General features: G+C 35.2%; 2 long non-coding RNA genes across 3 annotated transcripts in view; one reads left to right on the forward strand and one right to left on the reverse strand.

The window, feature by feature from the left end:
* Positions 1-23,601, forward strand: part of LOC125109716 (uncharacterized) — a 74,987-nt gene extending 51,386 nt beyond the window's left edge. Inside the window, exon 3 of the long non-coding RNA XR_007130350.1 lies at positions 23,511-23,601. This is a non-coding gene — a long non-coding RNA (uncharacterized LOC125109716). The remainder of the gene's footprint in view (positions 1-23,510) is intronic.
* Positions 1-25,373, reverse strand: part of LOC125109715 (uncharacterized) — a 265,291-nt gene that overhangs the window by 206,302 nt on the left and 33,616 nt on the right. Inside the window, exons 2-3 of one of the 2 annotated variants that reach the window (XR_007130349.1) lie at positions 23,503-23,598; positions 17,775-18,410 (exon numbers count right to left, since the gene is read on the reverse strand). This is a non-coding gene — a long non-coding RNA (uncharacterized LOC125109715). Of the gene's footprint in view, positions 1-17,774; positions 18,411-23,502; positions 23,599-25,373 lie in introns of those variants that run through there. The other variant, XR_007130348.1, reaches the window with a different exon arrangement.

The raw sequence follows: 25,373 nt of genomic DNA on the forward strand, positions 1-25,373 counted from the left end.
CCGCTCCCCTCCAAAACCTTCAGTTTGTTTCTCAGAGTCCACAGTCTCTCATGGTTTGTCTCCCCATCCGATTTCCCCCAACTCACTTCTCCTCTCCATCTCCCCATGTCCTACGTGTTATTCCTTATGCTCCATAAATAAGCGAAACCATATGATAACTGACTCTCTCTGCTTGACTTATTTCACTCAGCATAATCTCTTCCAGTCCCGTCCATGTTGATACAAAAGTTGGGTAATGGAGGCATAATACTCCCTAGTGTATACGGACCATCTTCTTTATCCATTTGTCCATTGAAGGGCATCTCGGCTCTTTCCACAGTTTGGCGACTGTGGCCATTGCTGCTATGAACATTGGGGTACAGGTGGCCCTTCTTTTCACTACATCTGTATCTTTGGGGTAAATACCCAGTGGTGCAATTGCAGGGTCATAGGATAGCTCTATATTTTGTTTTCCTTTCTTAAGATTGTTTTGGCTATTCAGGATCTCTTTGTTTTTCCATAAAAATTTTAGGATTGTTTATTTCTGTGAAAAATGACATTGAACTTTTGACAGGGATTCCACTGAATCTGTATATTGCTTTGTGAAGTACGAATATTTTAACAATATTAAATCCTTCTAATCTATGAGCATGGAATATTTTTCCATTTATTGTCTCTAATTTATATGTCTTCAGTTTCTTTCAATAACGTCTTATAGTTTTTAGGGTACAGGTCTTTGACTTCTGTGATAAAATTTATTCTGAAGTATTTAATTCTTATTTTATTCTTATTTTATTCCTAAGTATTTTATTCCGTGATAAAATTTATTCCTAAGTATTTTATTTTTTGATGCAATTACAAGGGGAATTGTTTTCTTAAATTCCCTTTCTGATAGTTCATTATTAGTATATACAAATGCAACAGGTTTTTGCATATTGATCTTGTATCCTGCAACTTTACTGAATTCATTTATTCTAACAGTTTTTTGGGTACAGTCTTTAGGGGCTTCTATATATAGTAATGTCATCTACAGATAGTGATCATTTTACTTCTTTCTTTCCAATATGGATGCCTTTTATTTCCTGCTCTTACCCATTTGTTCTAGCTAGGGCTTCTAGTATTAAGTTGAATGAAAGTGTTAAGAGCAGGCATTCCTGTCTTATTCCTGATACTAGAGGAAAATTTTTCAGGGACAACTCTCTGGGAGACCCTCCCTCTTTGGGAGCTTTGTACTCTACCATTCCATAAACTTTAGTATCACTCAATAAAGTTTGCTTTGGTGCCCACCCCCCACAAAAAAAGAGGAAAATTTTTCAGCTTTTTACCCTTGAATATGTTAACCCTGGCCCTGAATATGTTAATATGTTGAGGTATAGAGGGAATATACCCACCTTTGTTGAGAATTTTTATCATAATTAGATGTTGGATTCTGCCACATGCTTGTTCTGCATCTATTGATATGATTATTTAATTTTTATCCTTCATTTTGCTAATTGAGGGCATCACATTCAGCAATCTGTGGATATTAAACCAGGCTTGTACCTCTGGAATAAATTCCACTTGTTTATTTACAAGATCCTGATATTTTGTTGAGAATTTTTGTATCTATAATCTTTAGGATATTGGCCTATAATTTTCTTATGAGAACCTTGTCTGGTTTTTGTATCAGAATATCACAGTCTATAGTATCATGCCACTGTCTTTACTCTTGATAATGCTAAATGTTGACAACTCAGTTTAGATTTTTTTTTATTGTGCAGAGTAGGCTAAGTTTTCTTCACTTTCTAGCCTGATCTGTGATGTTCACTTATTTATTTTTCTTTATGCTGTGGCTTGAGGCCTTGTTTTTGTTTATTTTATCTACTTTTCAACTGTGTGGTCTGATGATAAGTTGGTGGGTCAAGCAGAGGAGAATCACTCTCCTTACACTAGATGCAGTTTAGTTGGAGTAAATATGTTTGATTCTCTCTTGTGATAAAGAACCCTTTTCTCCCCGTGATGTCTAGGCACCCTGCTTATAGAGGAAAGTCTCATGAATTCTGATGGTTCCTCTATTTCAATAAAATCCTACATCCTTTGTTTGTATTAGGAAGAATCAGTTCCTACTACTGACTTCCTTCTTTCTACCTATCTCTTCCCATCTAAGTTTTCTGTTCTTATTTCCACTCTACACACCATCCTCCTGCCAGTAAGAAAACAGGAAAGATAAATAGAATACATTCCTTCTCTTCTCTCCAAATCATAGTATGTGTGAGGCTTTTCAGGATTTGTATTTACCCATAAATTACACTTCTGGCATAGGCTGAGGATAAAGTTACACAATGACAAAATTTTCTGCCTCTTTCCTTAATTGTTCCTTCTTAAATCTCTCAGCCTGAGGCCATACCATTTTCTTTATTTGGTTTCAATGAGCAGTGTGTTTGTCTTTACAACATCTGTTTATTTACTTGGACTTTATTATTGCTACCCAGAAATCCCTACTTTTTTGTTCTCTCTCTCTCTCTCTTTTTTTTTTTTTTTTTTTGGTCATGAGTCTGTCCAACACTAGCCATTGATCTGTTTATGAGCAATGTAAGGGAGAAGAGAAAATAAAAACATAGGCGCAGACTAAGACCTACTCCTGAACATACTCCTCTCTCAATTTAAGTTAAAAGAAATTTGCTTGGAAGAAAAGAAGTAAAGAGAAAATGATGATGGAAGGAGAAATTTGGGGTAGATACTAGAACTTTCTGTACTGTTTTTATTATAAGAAATTGCTGGGCTGGTAAAAAAAATAAATAAATAAAAATGGCCTGTTTGTCTAACATGGAGAACAGAAGAATAAGAACCAAAAGACTCTGTATTTTGGAATGAGTGGTTGGGATATAAAAACAAAATACATATGAAATAGTCTTAAATTTGAATTCTTATAAAGAGAGATCTATATAGGTCATAAAGACTCAAGACTTCACTGAAATAATAAGTGGATGGAATTTGAAGATAAAATATTGCCATATGAAAATAAGTAGCCCATTTTAGATAGGCTGGATTTTGAGTATATAAACAAAACATATCTTTATTTATCCTATGTTACATTCAAACATACTTCCTTAGAGATGTTTAATGCCCTCAGAAGAAACAATATATTTGTAATCACTTCCAGTTACCAGAAGAGTTTAAGTCTGATACTTCAAACTCAATATTAATATTAAGAAGTTAGGCTTGTTCAAATAAAAACTTCAATTGCATATCCATTTCAAAGATTCTCTTCTCCCTTTAGTTTAGGACCTGATACATGGCTTAGGGGACTTTCACTGGGGAATATGGATGTATTCTCCTTTCTCACTCTTTCTTCACCTTCTTTTTTCTTCTTCTGATGCTTCTAAAACTTGGACAGGGGAACAAAGAGTTGTGTCTATTCCTCAGGGCTTACCATGGCAGTCCACCCCAGACTTTTTACTCCTAAGATCCTCTAAACTCTGTCTCCACTTTACTGAGCATAGTGTCTTAAGATTACCCAACAGGGGCACCTGGGTGGCTCAGTGGTTAAACTTCTGCCTTCAGCTAAGGTCATGATCCCAGGGTCCTGGGATTGAGCCTGTCATCGGGCTCCCTGCTCAGCTGGGAGCCTGCTTCTCCCTTTCCTGCTCCCCTTGTTTGTGCTTGCTCTCTGTCAAATAAATAAATAAAAACTAAAAAAAATTTTTAAATTAGATTATCAAGACATTTCCCTTATTTGGCATCTGCTTTTCCTGAGGGAACTCATGTATTTCTTCCATGCCAAACAATGGGAAAGCAGGCTCCTAATCTTTTCTGTGGCTTGCCCCATGAGCTCTTTGAGTTGGCACCCTAACTTCTCAAGTTTCGAATAGAAGTCAGTGTGATGTGCTCCTAAAAAATCTTTTGTGTTCTTGACTGTATGTGGACCACTAGAGCTTATAAACCATAAATATGGGGAGTATGTCAATCTCTCTTTCCTGCAAACACTTCTAATGCATCAAGTTCTCTTGTGAAAGTGGTGGGGGGAAGAAACAGGTAAAAAACAAACAACTTCCCTCCTTAGAAGAAATATCATTGCATTCTCCATTAGAGCGACTTAATTAACAACTCGCACACTACCCAACTCTCATTTTCCAGAAAGATTAGTTGGCCAAACTTTAGTGAGCCCTAAAAAGATATATTTAGCAGTGCCTTTTCTTTTTTTAAGCAGTGCTTTTTAACATGGAGGAGAGTTTTATATCTACCCACAGAGCTTTGATTAAATATCCTCAATATTTTGGGGCTTAATATTCTGTTCTTCTAAGATAACAAGTCATGTTTATTGTTTACTAATACTTCACTGCTTTAATATGATACTTTTACAAAATGAAGAAATAACTTGGCAAGGTTTTTTAATTAATAAAAATGATTTAATAAGGAATGGAAAAGATGTTCTGTTGTTGAACAATTTTAACTTAATTTTCAATATTTTAAAACAAATTTTAAAAACATTTCCCCAACCAATCCGCATAAAGGTCTATTTGAGGTAATCAAAATATTTCTTTTTTCTTTTAAAAGTGACATTTCAGGGACACCTGGGTGGCTCAGTGGGTTAAAGCCTCTGCCTTCAGCTCAGGTCATGATCCCAGGGTCCTGGGATGGAGCCCCACATCCATTGGGCTCTCTGCTCAGCAGGGAGCCTGCTTCCCCTCCCTCTCTGCCTGCCTCTCTGCCTACTTGTGATCTCTGTCTGTCAAATAAATAATAAAATCTTTAAAAAAAAAAAGGTGACATTTCAGTACTACTACTACTACTACTACCACCACCATTGACCACCAATGATTACTCTTTCAGGGAAATCATGAGCTTTACTCATGAGATGATTATTTCATCAGGAGAGAAGTATTATATAAAATGAAGCCTCTGACAGGTAAATGTTTATTAGAGAATATGATTAAAGGTATCAAAATTATTTTACCACTATTTCTTTCTACTTAAGTAATAGTCAGTTGTTGCTTAAATGTGAAAGAACTCATACATATTTCCAGTTTTGCTGTTGATAGTGTTGAAAGTTCATTCCTCTTCCTTATATTTTCATGGGGAAGGGCACTGATCAGTGCACCAGACTAAACTTCTTTCCCCTGGGAAGAGTGACAGATCTGACTGGTGAGTTAGGAACAGACAATGGGCATATTTAGATCAGTTTGTACTTTTTCCTTCTTTGAACAGAACTATAGACACAGACATATGGGGGAAATCTGTATCTTTACAATTAATAGGGATCATAGAAGAATCTGTAGATTTGAGATAAACTCCATTAAATGGAGTATTAGGTTCTGTCTATTGGTCTACAACCTTGGAAAAGAAACAGGAGTAGAATCTATGATGGAAAATCTTACTTAAAGTTTAAGGCATTTGGTGTATCCAAGTAGTTACTTTTTCCTTGACAGTTCGCTGCATCCTGCCTAAACAACTTAAAGCCTGAGGCGACATGATATCTTGACCTTCTTGTGCCTCTGTGGCTCTTGGCAGTTTTGTCCACTGGGGAGTGTCTGCTTGTATTTATACAGGAAGATAAGTAAGCCTTAGCCAAATAACAGGAAAAGTCTATGCAAGTAGGTCGATGGCAGGGAGCACATGACTCACAGCTGAGTGAACTTCATGGTCTCATTAGTCATCCTGTTTAAGCCACAAGTGTGTCTTTGAAATATACAGGTGTGGAATGACGTAGAACTACAAGTAAAACTGAGACTGACTAAATCTTGTCAGGAATTTTGGTTAGAATATTTCCTCTTTTTTCAGGCTGAATCTGTAAGCAGCTACTTTAAAGTGTCTATAAAATACCCTTATGTGCCTTGTGGTCTGGACTCCCTATTTATGTTGTTGGACTCTATTTCATCCTATCTAACATATGTTTCCTGGATGATAAATTATGCAGTCACTCTACCTAGTAAACTCTAAGGTGTGACTTTAAATTATTGATGAGAATTTTAGGTACGTAGTTATCAAAAGGTTTCCTTAAATTCAGTTCCTTTTGATGATGTTTGCGCTGTATTTAGAACTCAAATAGGGAACTATGCAATGAGCAGATAACCACTTGGATTCATGTAGCTGATCCACAGAGTCCTTATAAATCTACAATTGCAGTTTTTACATACACAAAAATAAAGATATAGGAAAATAGTAAAATAAATCCTATGAGATTCAACTTCCACATTCTTGTTCCATTTACTCCACCACCCCCACACATAATTTTTTTTTTTTCTGGAGTATCTATTTTAAGGCAACTCCTAGTAATCTGATCATGTTAACTATAAATGTATTAGTAAGTATTTCTAGCACATAAGGATTTTAAAAATTGAACAAAATCATTAATTATTTATTTTTACTAATTACATCATTATTAATTATTAATAAAGATTTTACAGGGCAACAAATATACTGTCTGTATTCAACTTAGCTCAACTTTCAGGAAAAAAAGTATGTATAGGTTTTTTTGTTTTGTTTTGTTTTGTTTTGTTTTAATAAGGGTTCACCTAAAGTCTTGCATTAAATTCAGTTGATAGTCTCAGATATCTCATTTTATCAGGAGTGGCTCTCTCTCCCAACATTTTCCTCCATATGTGTTCTCCATATGTCATGTCTCTGGTGTAATTTTCCACATTCTGTATAGTGTGATATTATTTGTCATGATTCTCTTTCTCCTGAAAGTCTCATAAGTTAATTGGGGAATAGATACAGAGATAGGTTTAGATTCAGGGACAAAAACTTTTAATAAATATATATGGTTCTGAATATTTCCTATTATACACTCATAGTAAAATACAAATTTTACCATTGGTTCAAGTAGTGTCAGCCTGACACTTTCATTTTCAACTTTCCGATTATCTTTGTCTTAATGAGTTAGCAGACATTGAACATCATTGCTTTGATCCACTATATTCCATTTGTGCTATTTCCTTCATTCCCCTAGAGGTTATTGGCTCGGATTCTTATATAAAGGAGAGTTTCCCTCATGAACTTTTGATTTATCTAAAAATAGTCCTTGTAAGAGAGACCAGACAGATGCTTGCTTCTTTCCTTTTACTTACCTTGTGTTAAGACCATGGTTAGACTGCTTTACATTGGATTTAAAAAAAAAAAAAGGAGAAATCTTTGGGTATGGGATTATTGAGTTCAGCAGTGGGGGTGATCAAGGATTTAGGATGAATGTTGTTGGTCAACTCAGAATTCATTGATCTTAACTTACCCATATAAAAAAATTCAAGGCACAAAATCTATAGTTATTTTGGAAAACAAGTATGTCAGAAAGAAAAGAATGAGGAAAAATTAAGGTCAAATCCAACTAAATTAGTTATATATTTCACAGAAAGAAAATAATTAAGAATACATTGGCATATTAAAACTCTTCCAAATTTACTGAGGATTATCATCCAGCTCACCCAAAAATACCGGAGAGAAGGAATACCTTTCTTGGCCTACAGGTTTCCCTAGCTATGGGCCATGATGAGAGCCATGGTAACCCATAACTTAAAATGTCACAAGAGAGTGCAGAAACTGTGTTCCTTTTTTTATTTTTTAAGACTTTATTTATTTGAGAGAGTACAAGAAGGGGGAGCAGCAGGGAGAGGGGGAAGCAGGCTCCTACTGAGCAGAGAGCCCGACAGGGACCATGGGATCATGACCTAAGTCAAAGGCAGATATTTAACCAACTGAGCGACACAGGTGCCCCAGAAACGTGCTCCTAAACAGAACCATATTCAATGAAGCCTTAGGCAGCAAGAAATTCAGAATTCAAGGCATCAAAGTAAAGTGAAAATTAGAATTTTGAATGTTCAAGGAAGGTTTTTCTACTGAAATTATATAATTTGTAAAAAGTCACACCCACAGGAAAAGGCTTCAATATCACTCTCTCAGAAAGAAGAAAGTGATCTATAGTATCAAAATTTTCACGTGGATGGAGTTTCTCTAAACTGATAAGTTGATTACTGGGTCCGCACTGGTACCCCAACTGTTTTCACTTTTTAGCTGGGAGAAACCCAGAAGTAATAAACATGTAAACATGACAGATATGTAAGAGTGTCAGTCAACTATGCTTCTCAGAAGAGGAGATTTGAGCAATGGCTTTCCATAGACTCCAAAAAATTGAAGCTTAGATCACTGATTTTTGACATTTCATGTTTTTCAATATGAGTATTTAAGGTTATACTTTTTTTCTGAAGACTATTTTAGCTGCATTTCTGAAATTTTCACATGTGTTTTCATTTCAACTCAAAATCTTTTCTAATTCCTTTTGTAAAATTTCCTTTGATCCATAGATTACTTAGAAGTGCATTGCTTAATTAAAAAAAAAAGTTTGGGATTTTCCACATTTTTTTATTATTCATTTCTAGTTTATTATGTTTTGGTCACAGTATATACTCTGCATGATTTTAATCTGCTTTAAATTGATTAAATCCTGTTTATGGCCTAGCATATGGTCTATCTTGGTAAATACTTTATATGTGCTTGAAATGAATATGTATTCTTTTGTTGGATGATGTAGTCTATAAATGTAATTTAGGTTAAGCTGATCTGTAGTGATGCTCAAATATTATAAATCACACTGATTCTCTAACTTTTGTTCCATCAATTACTGAGAAAGGAGATTTGGGTGTAATTTTAAGATAATATGAGAGAAGATGGGCTGTAAGGCATGCCTTAGACTGTTCAGATTGCTATAACAAAATATCACAGATTGGGTGATTTAAACCAGGTAAGTGTTAGATTTGGTAGAGAGAACTTATGAAATCATTCCTATGTAGTGCTGGAATAACACATTATTCATGACATTTGTTAAAGATAGTAGGGAAGAACTAATTGAAGAGGTATTACTGCAACGGGGGTTTTGCAGTAGAGAGGAGAACTGAGGCCCAACTCTGAATAAGGCAAGGACAAGCAGAAATGTATAGCCAAGCAGCAAGGTGGGAAGAGTAAACAACAAAGCTGAAGGGATTCTTGGTAGACCAACTCAAGAGAATTCTTACTGAAGGCAGGTCAAGATGATATGATGATACAAAATGGAGATGAGAAATTTGATCAGATGTTCAGGATGAGGGATATTTACTAAACCGACTCAGCAGGATTTTTGCTAAAACCGAGCTAAGGTAGTTAAGGACAGAGTCCAACTTCAGGCCTCCTCACAGGACTCAGAAGAGCCTGACTCAAGTTTGATCAAAGACAGAGTCTCTTTCAGTAAGAGAATTTCCCAGAAGGCTAAGGCTCACTTTAAATTCCATGACCACATAATTATGCAGCTGTAAATGGTAAGGACACATGCATTAATAAAATATAATCTAAATGAATTAAATATATATATATATATATATATATATATATATATATATATATGTGTAACTGGAATATACAGTATCATTGCTCTCATATATGTGAGTTATAAAACCATCAACTATTACCATTCTATAATCTGATTTTAGAAAATTCCAAAGTTCCATAGCTCTTCCAGCGCAGTAGGGCTTCCATATGCACACACACATACAAACACACGGGACACCCAAATATATAAAGAAAAACAGAGAATGTGAAGGCAAGAGCAAGAGTGAGGGAGGTGGCAAGAAAGAATCAGTATTGTCTGTCATTTGTTTAGAAATGGCCTTATGACAACCAATGTTTCTGCTGATCTTGATTCTAAAGCAGCATGATTTTCCTACCTTTTTAAAAAATATTTAATTAATTAATTAATTAATTTATTTATTTATAGCACAAGCCAGAGGGTCGGGGGCAGAGGGAGAGAGAGAATCCCAAGCAGACTCTGTGCTGAGTGTGGAGTCTGACCTGAGGCTCGATCTCACAACTCACACATCATGACCTGAGCTGAAATCAAGAGTTGGATGCCCTACTGACTGAGACATCCAGGCACTTCCAGAAGTACAATTTACAAATCTTGTTTCCATTATATCACACACAAGAGATTAGTTGCATGTGTCACAGGTTCCCACATTCGACACTCAGAATGATGAATGCAACTCTATGTCTTTCTCTATCCTCAGTAAATCATTGTCAATGAAACTAATATTGAAAATATCATAGGAAGAATCTGAATCCTCCGTGTGTGTGTATATATACATATATACAAATATATATATTTATATATATGCATTTTTTACTTCATTTGTGTTATATTCTAGAATTTACACACAGTTTTGTAATAAATTGTACTTTTTCTTTGCATATTCTTCCACAAGTGAATACAAGTGAGTAATTCTGTCACTGTCATACCTCATTCTATGAGAAGTAGGTTGGCTGAGAAGGCCCTTCCTTTCTTTTTTTCTTTTATTACATGCATTTTTTTTAAAAGATTTTATTTATTCATTTGAGAGAGTAAGTGAGAGAGAGTGAGAGAGAGACAGAGAGAGCGTGCAAGTGGTGGGGGAGGGTCAGAGGGAGAGGGGCAAGCAGACTCCCCGCTGAGCAGGGAGCTCTGACACCTGCTCTGTCCCAGGACCCTGGGATCATGACCTGAGCCGAAGGCAAACACTTAACCGATTGAGCCACCTAGGCACCCCTATTACATGTATTTTTAAAGACAATATTTAGTGCTTAAAATTTAATTGTTAGTATCCTTTACTGAATGGCAATATAATGTAGTGGTTAAGACCTGAGCTTTTTGATTAGACAGATGTGACTTTTTGCTTGCTGTGCTACTACCAGCACTGGCAAGAGCAGAAACAGTCAGAAGAGAGCAAAAGACTATCAGGACATGAATCTACTCTACCAGCTGCCAGTTATGTGACTTTGAGAAATTTACTTAAAATTTCTGAGCTTCTCCCCCTCTTAAGAGAGATAATAATAGTACTTTCTCTAATGTTTTTTTTTTTTTTTTTTCAAAAGCTAAAGATATAATTTCTTGGCACAGCTTATGGAAGATATTAAATACCCTATAAATGTTTGTTGGCAGCCAAGGTAATTGAAATAGTAGCAGCAGGACTTGTCACAGTAGTTTAAACTGTAGTCATACCAGTAGTAGCTGTAATAAATTCTGCTTATACCTCATTGTTGTGCCAAATCATCTTGGTTGAGAGTCAATCAATTCCTTAGGATATAGCCCTGTGGGAGAAATTTTACTGTAAAAAGATCCCTGAGAACCTGTGCTGGTTTTGTACTAATCCCTTTAAACTTGATATCCACAATTTTGTTGTTGTTGTTGTTGTTGTTTTTGCCGTTGTTGTTATAACCATCATCTAGACATTGCTATACTCTGAACACATGAGTCCCAGAGTGGCCAGGGTGAGGGAACTGATGGAATTTAAAAAGCTGACTTTGAGACATGGCATAGCACGGAAGACATACATACACTAGGCCTTGTTGTCTTCACACCGCACAGCACAACAGCATTGGAAGTACATAAGGATATGTGTCCTAGATGCTCTCTGACGCTAGTAGAACAGATTGTCTTTTAGAGGCAACCTACATTCATTGGCTTTACCTGAGTAAATCTAGAGAAAGGAGCATGGATGATAAAAGTGCAGTCAGAATCCTAGAAAATTATAGCCCAGTAGTGATGCTAGGATATGGAAGATTTATATTAAGTCTCAGTGAAGTGGAAATAGCCACAAAAGAATAAACGCCAGAGATTTTTTTTTTTTAAGATTTTATTTATTTATTTTGACAGAGAGAGATCACAAGTAGACGGAGAGGCAGGCAGAGAGAGAGAGAGGGAAGCAGGCTCCCCGCTGAGCAGAGAGCCCGATGCGGGACTCGATCCCAGGATCCCGAGATCATGACCTGAGCCGAAGGCAGCGGCTTAACCCACTGAGCCACCCAGGCGCCCCAACGCCAGAGTTTTTAAAAGTCATTCAGCAGTTCCATTTTATTTTACTTTATTTTATTTTATTTTATTTTATGAAATAAGAACCTGCCTACCAAAATTACCTAGGCCACTTATCTTCATCCACACAAGAAGTTAAACAAAATACATATTTTAAAGCTCTCTCCATATTTGGTAAGTAACACAAACTCCTTGAACCCTTGGTGTTCTGTTTCATAACACAGGCATGATAATAATTATACACAGGCCTATTTTAGGACTCAAATGAATAGTGTAGAAAAAAACATCTGGCATTGATCAGGCCCACCCTGAACCTAAGTGCTTTTCTACATGGTGACAGTGCTGAGGATCCTCACTGGAAAATTAGAAGAGACAATCATATAATTTCGTCTTCATTTTTCCAGGCCTCAGTCCTCTTACATCAAGGCTGAAAACAGCCTTATACATAGTGTGTAAACATGGTACCATCAGCTCTGCTCATCTTTGCAGAATTAGTTCAGGTGGTTAGACCATACTGTTAATAACTCTAGGGTCATAGTTTTGGTTTCAGTTAGGGTAAGTTGTATTAAAATAGAAAAAGAAGAAACACACAAAAATTCTGTTTTACTGTCAAACTACACATCTAACCATTTTAAGTGAACTCATTATTATGTGCTATTTGTCGAAAGAAGGTGCTTAACAATGGAGGAAAAAGGAGCTGGACAGCCCATTACTGGTACAGGTAAAAGTAATTTCAAGTTAACAACATCGTTATGTGTCCTAGATGACTTTGTCTCTTCCCAGTGTGGACAAATCCAAGCGAGAATTTTGAGTTCTATTTGGAGTATGAGCAATAAAGACAAGCCCGCTACAGTTAAAAGCTGAAAGAAACAAATACATTTTCTGTTCTATTTGGCCTCTATACCTTGTTAGGAAGGATTTGGGACCACAAAGGCTATAACAAAAAAATTATTTTAAAAAAGGATTTAATTGAAATATTATTTAGGGATTTTTTAAGAGCTTTCTGCATGAATTTACTGAATTTAGTTTTCCTAGCCCAGATAAATTACATAGACCCTCCCCAAAAAAGGAAATTTGCAGATGAGTAAGCTCAACGTTAATAATCTCTGATGAAATAGTGAAAAGTTGCTACAATCTAGAGATAAGAAAATGCAAGTCTGAATTTTTTTTAAATCAAGTTTAAAAATTTACAACAGAATTATAATATTTAGGCTACGGAGTTATATCATTAATGCCAATATTTTATATAAACTTTACTGCACCTTTAGAAAAAAATGCATCAAGTATTTAGAAAAGTTAGGGTAACACTAAGAGCAGGTGATGCCAAGGAAATTATATAGATAGATAGATAGATAGATAGATAGATAGATAGAGGGGTGCCTGGATGGCTTAGTGGGTTAAAGCCTCTGCCTTCAGCTCAGGTCATGATCCCGGGGTCCTGGGATCGAGCCCCACATCGGGCTCTCTGCTCATCGGGGAGCCTGCTTCCTCCTCTCTCTCTCTGCCTGCCTCTCTGCCTACTTGTGGTCTCTGTCAAATAAATAAATAAAATCTTTTAAAAAAAAGATAGATAGATAGATATTGATATTGATATATGCTAATCTGTTAATATATGTTCGTATTAATATTAATAATATATTTATTATTCTAATTTTTCAAGATTGCTGTGGACATAATACAATATGGATTTGAATGAGGTTTTGACAAAACCTCTCCTGTATTCAATGAGTCAAAATGGAGAGTGGTAGATGAGGTAAATGAATTCATAACTTCTATACAAATATGTGCTAGGAAATTAAAGAATCGCTATCCCTTAATTATATGTCACAGGTCTATGGTTTCAATTTGTGTTTATACCAGTGATATGGTAAAAGTCAATACAAGAGAATATATAGTTAAAATTCCCTAGTGGGAGAATGAGGTATGATTTGAAATCAAGGCTGGGAAAATTTTGGCAAATTTACTTAATCATTTTCCACCTCTATTGATTCATTTCTGAATTATGGAAAATATTACTTTCCTCCTAGGGTACTGGATTAACATTATATAAGAACATGTATATAAAGTTTGTAGCACATTGCTTGTCATTTTTTAAGAATTCAATAAATTATCATTACTATATTGTTTGGATGGTAATTATAGTCATACTTCGCGCCTTTGGGTCTTTTCTTTGCCTTTCATTCATTTAGATATATTAAGGACACTACTGGATATATAAAGGACAGTGTCCCCACGATATTTGGCTTCATTTTATTTACAACAATATTTCTCAAAATAGTTCCATTCCATTTGATCTTCTATGACCAAGTTGAAGCCCTCCTTCATCTCATCCTGAATTAGAGAAAGCGCTTCCTAGCTAATATTCTTGCTTCCAAGCTTTTTAAAAGTTTCTATTTATCCAGGAATTGTGCTGAATTTATCTTCCCAAAATCTATTTCTAAAATACCACCGCTATATTCTAAAATACTCCAAAATGTGTAATGGCATTATCCCATCCTCAGGAAAACATCAGCTTCCTTACTTTTAGACATTGATACTTCAAAATCATTCCCATGCTATCATAATGTCTTTGGGTGCCTCCAGTCTCCTTTAGGACTCTCCATTTTGCCTCACTGCCCTCTATTGCCTGTGCTGCCAGTGAACACCCTTTCCTTCTATCATCTCCCTTTTGTTTTCTGAGCTACTTCTACCAGTGTAAATTATCTGCTCTTAAATTTTTTTTTTTATTGTGCTAGCCTACGTTGATCTAATTCTTCCATACCCATCATCCAGGAATTAATTATGCAATTCTGTGCTAGGTTAATAATAAAAAAGTCTTGTTTTGGAGGTTTACTTGTCATAGATATCCTAGTCTCCCCAGTTAGAAACATATCATTTTTTTTTCTAATTTGGTACATACAGCAATGCAGTATGCACAAATTTGCAAAGCAGGTATGAGATATATAAATGTACATTAAATAATTTAACAAGACTGCTAATTGAATGATTTCCTTAACACTGAATCCATTTTTTGGCCCGGGACCATATAAATCCAAAAGCATGTAAAAAGACCGTTTGTTATGGAAATCCCAGGGATATGAATCAAATTATCTTCAGAGGAGACTTCATTTATCCACAAAGATTTTTTCATTCCAGTGACATGTTAATAATGCTTTACTGATGTGTATATTCTATGTACACTGTGCAGATCTCTATCTATTTCCTGTCTCTCATGACTCCACTAATGATCCCTTCATAGCTAGAACAAAAACTTGGTTTCCCCATGATGCTGCATCATTATTCAATATACCACGGAGCAGAGCCACAGCTAGCAGTTGCCAGAATTTCCTATTCCAGCATGCAAACCTTTGTCAAGCTTGTTTTAATAAATGAAAGAAAAAGAAATCCACTGGACTTTCCTATGTTCTCCTCTAAGGCTTACAGTGAACAATGAGCCCAATACTGTGCTGCACATCCTACCGCTGAGCTGCCTGAAGAATTCAGACTTCACTAAGCCCAAGAGCCAAGGGAGCTATCAGCATAAGTCTAAGCCCAGAGCTTAACATTCTAGATGAGACTAGTGTCACAGGTTCCGCTGGAAGTGATTTTTTTCTTGATTCTTTTCCATTTGGATGTGTGAAAATATGAGGGAGGCTGAAGCAGTTGGAGAGGGAGGGAGAGCATGTCTAGAGTGATGACACATTTAAAAATACCATCCTGAGAAGCCCTGAGCTCTCTAGCTATAGATTCCAAATATAGTTACGCCAACAGGAGAGACATGCGCCAGTCTGGGCTTTCAGAAAGCCACTCCAGCACCAGGTAAAGATGACTCACCCAGGGGGTGTCAAGCTGTGATGTGCCATTTCAGCATTTTCTAACCAAAACCTTCAAAGACAGTTCCTTCCCAGAAAGTCACACTCTTCTCAGAGCACAGAGGAATAACACATCAATACTGAATTCCTAGCATTAGATCATTGTTAATCACCTCAAAAAACACTTTTTCATTGTTATTACAAAAAGGCTTTCTAGATAATGACTCTTATTGGCTAAGGAAATATACAAAAAAAATAGACAGTAGCTATTATTTCATTTTGTACATATGTTGGCTTGAATTTTTTCCATTAAGTTGATTTTTATAAGGGAATCTAAAACTGGTGTTTCATTAAACATATCTAACATTCCAAACAATAATTTGAGCAGGATCATAAGAAGGAAAGCTCTTGTTTATTACATAATTTTTGTTTATTTTTTACATCAGAATGTGCACACAGAAACACACAATTCCCTACAACTTCTTAAACCATCAAACCTATTTGAGCCTATTGTTAAAAATGAGTAGGAAGGCATCTACTATAGTTCTTGCCCACTGCATATTTATTGTGCTGATTAGATTTATTGCATTTTAATGGCTACGTGTTCATAAGTTGATTCTTAACCAGGGCTATTTAAAAACCTCCTGTGATGAGCTAACTATAACAAACTTGCCATCTGTGTCTCTTAGGAAGCAAAAGTTTTAAATTTAGTCAACTTGTTGGCATTCTATTTTTTCAATCCAATCTCGTCTATAAATTCCTTTCTCCAGGTTCTGGATTCTAGAGGTGTGGGGGTGGAGGGTAGACTAGATTCACTTGTTCCTTAGAGTTGGAACCAGGAGGAACCTCTTAACTGTGACTTCATTGAGTGTGACTTAATATTCTAGCCCTAGCCCCTCCTTTCCTCTTCCTCACTCCTCTTTAAAATAAGAAGTCAAGATATTACCAGGTGATGCCAGTGGGATAGAAGTATTGAAGAAATTGTCAACCACATTGGAAATCAGGAGCAGAAGGTGGAGATTTCATCACTCTTCTGCAGACACATTTATTCAGTGGTTTTAATGACTGAACTTTGTCATTAGATCTGAAGGGCAGACAGCTAGGTCTTTGGAACCTGTAACTTTTCTTTCCTTTGAGTCCTAATTTCTTCATCTTATCTTGATACAATGGACAATGTCTCCTCTTTTTGATTTTTGCTTCCAATGTTTTTGACATTTGTATTTATCCTTTTGTATCTCTTCCTGCCTCTTTTCTTTGTCTGCCTTGCTTATTTTCATTCTTCTGTCTTCCCTCCAAATTAGAAAATAAATAGAAAATAATAAAAATGCAAACAAAACAATCTTTTACTTTGGGGAAGAATTCATCAGTTTTGTTGCTTTTGATGTTAGCATGAGGTTCTAAATGTAGAACACTATCAGTTTTTATTAATTTTCTCTACAGCTTTCATTTATTCAGAAGTAATTAACATAATTTGACAAAAACAAATGGGTAATAAATTTCAGCCAATTTTAGAATTCCTCATCTATTATCAACTAAACTAAATAATTCCCCTATAAATGCCATTTGACCATGGTAAGCACTCTAAATTTATTTTAGAAATACATGTCATTTTTTTTTTAAAGATTTTATTTATTTATTTGACAGAGAGAGATCACAAGTAGACAGAGAGGCAGGCAGAGAGACAGAGAGAGGGAAGCAGGCTCCCTGCTGAGCAGAGAGCCCGATGCGGGACTCAATCCCAGAACCCTGAGATCATGACCTGAGCCGAAGGCAGCGGCTTAACCCACTGAGCCACCCAGGCGCCCACATGTCATTTTTTTTTTTCCAAAATTAAGTCAGATTTTAAAATTCCGGCCTCAGAATGATATCCAAATGCCAGGAAGCCTTCTATTCCGAATGAACATCTATTAATTAAAGGTGGAAAAATGGGGTGTGGGGTAAAAGAAAACCATGCATTAAATCAGTGCTTAAAATTATGCCCCACCAATGGGGCGCCTGGGTGGCTCAGTGGATTAAAGCCTCTGCCTTCGGCTCAGGTCACGATCCCAGGCTCCTGGGATCGAGCCCCACATCGGGCTCTCTGCTCACTAAGGGGTCTGCTTCCTCCTCTCTCTCTGCCTGCCTCTCTGCCTACTTGTGATCTCTGTCTGTCAAATGAATAAATAAAATCTTAAAAAAAATAAAAAAATAAAAATAAAAATAAAAATAAATTATGCCCCACCCAGGATAACCAGTGGAAAAATACTAAAATTTGTGTTTAAAAATTAACTATGAACAGAAATTAACCTGTGCCTATTATCTATGTATGACATAGACTAAAGAACAAAAGCAAATATGACTTGTTTCTCTTTACATGCATTTTGAAGTCATAGTCAATGAATTTTGCCACAGAGTTTTTCTGACATTGTTAAGACTCACATGCACATAAATTCTAGAATTCAATTTCTTTGGATCATAGGTAAAATGGCTTCTCAGATACCTAATACCTTGACTTTCAAAAAATTTTGGTTCTTTTCACCAATCTTCACATTGCATTAAAGTATGAATTATAGATGCTGGCCTTTGGGAAGGAGCTAAACTGATGACAAGCAATTTGATAGGAAGCGAATTCATATTGTTAAGTGGCTGCCATGGGAAAGAGGGTGGTGAAGGAAACTGGTGTCTGGGACTGACATGCTATTTGCACTCTTGAAGACCCCCCACAGTCCAGGGAAACCTCAGAGCTGGCCTTCCTCCATCTCACTCAGTCCAAATGCATTATCTCACTTTCTAGTACCTTTTAACATGCCAAGATCTCATCTTAACTCAACTTCCCTAGTTTATCTTAATTCTGATTCCTGGAACAATTATTTGCTCTAGAGAAAGGAAGAAAAGATACTGATGAGGAAATTTCTATTCCATTAACTTTGATCAATTCTACAGTTTGGGCAAGTGGTCAAACTTCAGTCTAAATACACAGGTTTATCCTGGTCACTTGCTTTTGATCTTGGCAATGTGAAATTGCTTTAGAAAAGAATAATAATCTTTATAACTGTTAGTATTATTTATTAGTATTAAATAAGTAGGCTAGTGACTCTCATTACTCTTATTACTAAGAAACCAGTTATGAAATTTTGATCAAATAATTTCCCCTCATACGTTTTCTGGGAGTTTCTTCCTTTGGACACCCATCTTTGGATCTTTGGGATGAATGGATTTTCAGAAATCATTTCCAAAATATGTTCCTGGAAGCACGAAGTATAAATAAATGCCATTGTGCTTCAAAATTAGGGGACTAAAATTTAAAAAAAAAAAATTCAAAATTAGTTTCGGTTTCATTAAGCAATAGACCAATCTAGCAAAAAGAGAACTGATTTTGGAATCAGGAAACTAATCTTCTTGTTGCCCTGACCATTAAATAAATATGCAACCTCGGAGAAGCCACTTCATCTTTCTTTAGCGAGTCTTCACTTGTAACTTGGCACAGATTAAAAGAAAAATCTCTGGAGATAGATGTGTTAAGGATAGGCAGTAGTTGAATGTTTCATTAATGCTCCATTTTCTTGGTTTTCTCCATCATTTCTTACTGAGAAAGATTTTGAACTTTCTCAAGAAACGTAAAGGTTACATAAGGGTTACTGTAACACTTAAGATTTACTAGATGTTACAGTTTCTTTTAGGAAAGCACTTTAATAGTTTTATTCATCACTCTATCCCCACAACATAAAGCATAATAGGTATTATGAGCAAATATCTGTTGAATGAATGACTTAATAGGACTGGCACATACATCTTAGGAATTCTGACATCTAAGAGACCTTTTTAATATTATCACTATATAGGAAACCTCCCAAGCCCTTTATTTCTGGACTAAAAGCCAAAAATTAAGGTCCAAAATAGCATTCATCCTGTCTCAAAGAACCCCAAAACATCACACACATAAAACATAGATATTCTAATAAAATATGCAAAGTATTTCACTGAAATTATAATAATAAAAATTTAATTTATATTAATATGCTTGTATCTGAAATTATAAATGTATACAGATTCAAAAGATGTTATATAAATATTTTTATAAATTACTTGGATATCTTGGGCGCCTGGGTGGCTCAGTGGGTTAAGCCGCTGCCTTCGGCTCAGGTCATGATCTCAGGGTCCTGGGATCGAGGCCCGCATCGGGCTCTCTGCTCAGCAGGGAGCCTGCTTCCCTCTCTCTCTTTCTCTGCCTGCCTCTCCATCTGCTTGTGATCTCTCTCTGTCAAATAAATAAATAAAATCTTAAAAAAAAATTACTTGGATATCAGAAGACTTTTTGATAATATTTGTTTTAGTAATGACATAGGGTGATATTTAGTAATGCATAGGGTGTTTATAGTGAAAAAATGTGTTTTCGGTACTTTTTTCTTTTTTTTTTTTCATTTCTTCCTTCTTTCTCATTCAGGTGCTACTTAACAGTACATGTGCAGAATATGATGTTTTAAAACTGGGGTTCAAATCCCTGATCTGTAATTTGAAATTTATTTTTTATTATTATTTTTCTCATCTTTAAAACAAAAATAACTCAATATTAATCTAACTGAGTTATTTTCAGGATGAAATAAGTTATTACAAAAAAGCATCTTAAAATAAAGCATGTCACAAAACAGGTATTCAATAGATGTTAGCAATGCTTTTAAGCATGATTTTTATAATGAGAAGCATAATTAACTCTCCAAAGAAGAAAGAAATCTAACTTCGAAAAATCCCTAATCCACACAATGAATATTCTCAATCATGATCCCTTTCTACTCCCACCACATTCTTCACTTGCCTTCCTACGTCCCCTCCCAGCTTCAAGAACAAGGCCAATTTTCTCTGATAGGCTATGAATAAACCTGGCTTTTAGTAGATCGAAAAAGGGTTGAGTATGATACTTGGAGCCCTCAGTGATGAACCTGTCTAATCTAATAGTTCATTTGTTCCTTCCTTCCTTCCTTCTTCCCTCCCTCCCCTCCTCCTTTCTTTCTTCCTTTTATAATTGCAATATTGTTGACATACAATGTTATATTAGTTTCAGGCATAAAACATACTGATTCAACAACTCTATACATTATACTAAGCTCACCAGAAGGATAACTACCATCTGTCACCATACAATGCTATTACAGTACCACTGACTATATTTCATATGTTCCATCTTTTATTCTCATGACTATTCATTCCACAATTGAAAGCCATTATCTCCCACTCTCCTCCACCCATTTTGGCTATCACCTCACCTCCTTCTCCTCTGGCAACCATCAGTTTGTTCTCTGTATTTAAGGGTCAGTTTCTGCTTTTTATTTTATTTTATTTTTTATTCATATATACCCAGGCTTTTAATCCTTATTACCAAATGCTTCAGAATTCATATCTGAATCACCTCAGTCTTTTTTCCATATCCAAAGACAGATATTAATCAGAAGCACAGAACAAAAATAACTGGTGAAAGCTGCAATAATGTCTGACACTTACTTTTAAGATTTTTAACATTGGTGATACTCCCCACCACAAATTATGTCTAATTTCATTCCTCCTACAAACAAACAAAATAACAAGGTAGCTTTGCCCTTTTAGGGGTGAATATGAGTAAAACTGAGAAAAATGTATTGCTTGTGAAGGCTTAGCTCCTTTACACAGCCTGATCTATCAAAGGGACCCTCCCACTCACTGATAACCCAACAAGTGAAGGACCTCCAGATTTGCACACTCTGCCTCATAAGACTTTAGTACTTTTCAATGATTTCAATGATAAGAAAGTGAACAACAGTATGGTACACTTTGATGATGGAGAAACAATTGATAATGTACAGCATGACTTATAAGAAATCACTAATACGGCCTTAATGTTAGTGTTTTCACTAGCATCTTCTGGGTATTTATTCATTTTAGTATTCATTTGAGAAAAGTATACATTGGAGTGATTTGAAAATTTATTTAGCTAAGAATTCAAGTTGATACTTTTAGTTCCTCTTTAATGAATTTATATTTATTTAGATAAGTACAGACAGAAACTACTCAAAGTCTGAAAATGACCATTGTTGAGGTATATCATTTATAAATAAGAACAAAAGTAAAACCATTATTTTCAGACAAAATCTAGGGGCTGTGAATAATTACTTTGGTCAGGTTTATTGAAACGTAATTTATATATAATGAAATTTATCCCTTTTGGTGCAGAGTTCTATGAGTTTTGGCAAACACTTTTTGCGTAAATACTACTACAAATAACATGGGCCATTTCTATGATTCCCCCAAGTCCTCTCTATATCTTTTTAACCAATCCTTTCCCAACCCTAGACCCAGAAACTACCTGCCTGTTATCTGTTTCTATAGTTTTGTATTTTCCAGAATGTCATATCTATGTAATTATAGAGAATGCAGCTACTGAATCATACTTTTTCATTCAGCATGATGTATTTGAGATTAATCCTTGTTAGAGTATCTACTAGTAGCTTGTTCCTTTTTATTATCGAGTAGCATTCCATCCAGCATAGAAAGTACCATCATTTGTTTATTCCTTCATCTGTTGAAGGATATTTGGATTGTTTCCAGTTTCTAACAATTAAGACTAGAGCTACAGTCAATCCTTCTTTTGACGTTCTGTATTGGCAGAAGTTTTCACTTATCTACAGTAAGAGCCGCATACTGAACTGCAGGATTATATGGTAAGTAAATTTTAACATCATAAAAAAATGTAAAACTTTTTCCAAAATGGTGGGACCATTTTGAAATCCCACCAGCATTTTATAAGAGTTTTAGTTCCTTCATATCCAGACTTGTTTTCTTGCATTCTAACTGGATTATTTTAGTATTCATTCATCTACCCATCTACTTATTTATTAATTTACCTGAAAAATAGCTTATTTGGATGATTTACAAGTTTATGATGAAAACTAAAATTGATGCTTTTTGCCCTCTTAATGATTGTACTTTGATCTAAGTAAGTACAAGAAAGAAGTGAGGAAATAAGAGAAAGCAGTAATTACCGAAATAAGTAATTTATAAATAAAGAGAAAAATTAAAAACCACAATATTCCATAAATTCTAAGAATGTGAAATTATTTTATACTTAGTTCCATACAATTAACAATATATAGTTACTGCTTATAAATCTATTCTTTTGGAGTATTACCACGGGTATTGCTCTAGAACTATTTCAAAGAAGCTTAAATATCATCTTACTCATAAATCTTCACTTCTCATTTTCTCTGACCCTTATCAATATTTTGTTATATTTATCATGATACAAAAATAATGGTGTATGTATGATATTGTGCAAATTTCTACAAAAATAAATTATCAGAAATTCTTAATGCCTATCATACAGAACTGATAAATATAAAAGGAATTATTAATGGTATAGAGAAATAACATATTTATTTTAATTAAAGTATTGAGATTTTATTCAAGGAGTAAAGTTAAATGAACATAAGATTAAAGAAAGAAAAGCAGGAGTTTTGACAGGTTGAAGAGCTAACACTTACCCACATTTCCACATTTATGTATTACTGTATTGAAAGTATTTTTGTTGGGGGCGCCCGGGTGGCTCAGTTGGTTAAGTGGCTTCCTTCGGCTCGGGTCATGATTCCAGGGTCCTGGGATCGAGCCCCGCATTGGGCTCCCTGCTCAGCGGAGAGCCTTCTTCTCTCTCTCCCCCTCTCCCTGCCGCTCTGCTTACTTGTGCTCTCTCTCTAGCTCTCTGTCAAATAAACAAATAAAAAAAAATTTAAAAAAAAAAAGTATTTTTGTTGTTACATGATTGGCTTCATAACTTGTACAAAACTAAACATGACTGAGGTTATCAAGCCTCAAGAAGAACAAGTACTGACTTAACTATTATCACTTGAGATTTAAGAATTAGTACAGTATGTATTACAATGAGAACTAAGACATAATAAATGAGTTTAAATCAAAAAGAAAAAGATATAAGTAAGCATTACTGACCTTTGGAGAAAGAGAGATTGAGGAGCCTCTGCTCTGGAGATCTCATTTCAGAGAGCTTCATGCCATTTGCTTTGGAAGATTTGGACATGCAAGCTCCTGAAAGCAAGGGGATATACATCGGAGCATGCATTTCATAATTTATGCCTTATGTCTCTCAATAAAGTACAATTAAGACAAAAGAAAACCTAAATGCTAACTTTATTTTTAGAAAACATTTTTTCTAAAATTTATCTAAAATTGGATCAATAGTGTGTTATTTTAGTTGTTTTATTAGTATATAATTAATAAAGAACAAACTGCAACTGTTTAAAGTGTATAATTTATAAATTTTGAAACATGTAAACATGGATGAAACATTCATACTTTAAAGATAGTGAACAATTTTCTTCTTGCCTCTTATTAATGCCACCTTTCCATCTTTTTCTGAATCCACCTCCATAGTTGTGCAACACCTGCTCTGCTTTTTTGTTTTTGTTTTTTTTTTTTAAAGATTTTATTTATTTATTTGACAGAGAGAGATCACAAGTAGGCAGAGAGGCAGGCAGAGAGAGAGAGAGAGACAGAAGCAGGCTCCCTGCTGAGCTGAGAGCCCGATGCGGGACTCAATCCCAGGACCCCGAGATCATGACCTGATCTGAAGGCAGCGGCTTAACCCACTGAGCCACCCAGGCGCCCCTGCTTTTTTGTTAATATAAATTAGTTTGCCCTTACTAGAATATTACATAAATGAGATCATACAACATGTACTTTTTTTGCCTGGCTTTTTAAATTCAGTGTAATTTATTTTTATCTCCATTCATGTTGTAGTATGTATCAGTATTTCATTAATTTTTTGCTGAATAGTTTTGCATTTTATGGACATACTGCAATTACACTTATGAATAGACATTCATTTCCAAGTAAACTATGAATAAAACTGTTATAAACATTTGCAAACATATTTTTGTAAAAATATTTTATTCCTCTTGAATAAATATCTACATATGGAATATCTAGATCATACGGAAGATGTAGGTTTCATTTTTAAGAAACTTCTTTCCAAAACGGTTGTTCTATTTTATATCCTTCAAACAGTTTGTTTCAATTGCTCCACACTCTTGTCCACAGTTGGTACAGCAAGTCTTTTTAATTGTAGCTATTTCAAAGATGTGTAGTCACTACAGTGGAGTATCTCTGTAGTTGTCATATTCACCTTTTCCTAATAACTAATGATGCTGAGCATCTTATCAGGTGCTTATTTGCTATTTGTACATTTTCTCTAGTAATATGTCTGTTCAAATATTTTCCCCATATTTTTGTATAGAGTTTTTAGAGTTCCAAATATATTCTAGATATAATTATGGTACCAGACATACACACTGGATATGATTTCTGTCGTTTGCCTTTTATTCTCTGAACTCTGTCAAAGAACAATAGTCTTTAATTTTGTTGAAGAAATATTTTTTTAAAGATTTTATTTATTTGACAGACAGAGATCACAAGTAGGAAGAGAGGCAGGCAAAGAGAGAGAGAGGAGGAAGCAGGCTCCCTGCAGAACAGAGAGCCCAATGTGGGGCTCGATCCCAGGACCCTGGGATCATGACCTGAGCCGAAGGCAGAGGCTTTAACCCACTGAGCCACCCAGGAACCCTGTTGAAAAAATAGTTATCAATTAATTCTGATTCCTATTTATAGCATAATATCAACAAATCTTTCCTATTTTAAGTCCACTGAGGTTGTTTTCCTCTAGATGTTTTGTAATTTTAGGTTTTAAACTTAGTTCTATGTTCATTTTGAGTTAATTTTGATTAATGGTGCAAAATATTTTTATTTTTCTGCTTATAGATATCAAATTGATATGGCATCATTTGTTGAAAACAAAATCTAATCTC

This window comes from Lutra lutra, chromosome 9, assembly GCF_902655055.1.
Source record: "Lutra lutra chromosome 9, mLutLut1.2, whole genome shotgun sequence".
NCBI lineage: Eukaryota > Metazoa > Chordata > Mammalia > Carnivora > Mustelidae > Lutra > Lutra lutra.